Below are 839 nucleotides of genomic sequence, written 5' to 3' on the forward strand. Positions count from 1 at the left end.
TTCCCTTTTGTACTTGACAAGGGAAAGGATGGGGGGTTGATAAACTTGGCTCTTTGGACCCACGAGTTTTGTTTTAGCTGGTGCGATTTGGTTTTGTTTGACTATGGTCTTGAAAAATAACGATGTTTCTGCCAATTAAGTGAGCTGTGAACACAAATACAATGTGGCTACCTGCTTTTGCGTCTTCCAGGGTTATTACGGCCAAACGAAATCATGCCCACTAAATTGTACTTGTGAGTTACAAAGGTTAAGTACCATCTAAGACTTGGGGGTGCTTCATGTACTCGACTGTTTCCCCCCTCTTCACTAAATAAGTGGCTTTGTGCCTACTTTAGAGACTACTACTACTACTACTACTACTATTATTATTATTATTATTAAGGCGGTGAGCTGGCAGAATCATTAGCATGCTGGGTGAAATGCTTAGCAATAATTCACCCGTCGCTAAAATCTGAGTTCAAATTCCACTGAGGTCGACTCTTTGCCTTTCATCCTTTCGGGGGTCGATAAATTAAGTACCAGTTGCATACTGAGGGAGGTCGATCTAATCAACTGGACCCTCCCCCCCTCGAAATTCCAGGCTTTGTGTCTATAGTAGAAAGGATTATTATTATTATTATTATTATTATTAGGGTGACAGGCTGACAGGATTGTTACTGCACCGGACAAAATGGTGCAAAACATTTTGTCTGTCTTTACATTCTGAGTTCAAATTCCGCCGAGGTCAACTTTGCCTTTCATTCTTTCAGAATCGATAAAACAAGTACCAGTTGAGTACTGGGGGAGAGGGGTTGATGAAATGACTAGCTTACTCCACCAAGATTTCATGCCTTGTGCCT

The sequence above is a fragment of the Octopus bimaculoides genome, chromosome 25 (genome assembly GCF_001194135.2).
Source record: "Octopus bimaculoides isolate UCB-OBI-ISO-001 chromosome 25, ASM119413v2, whole genome shotgun sequence".
NCBI classification, from domain to species: domain Eukaryota; kingdom Metazoa; phylum Mollusca; class Cephalopoda; order Octopoda; family Octopodidae; genus Octopus; species Octopus bimaculoides.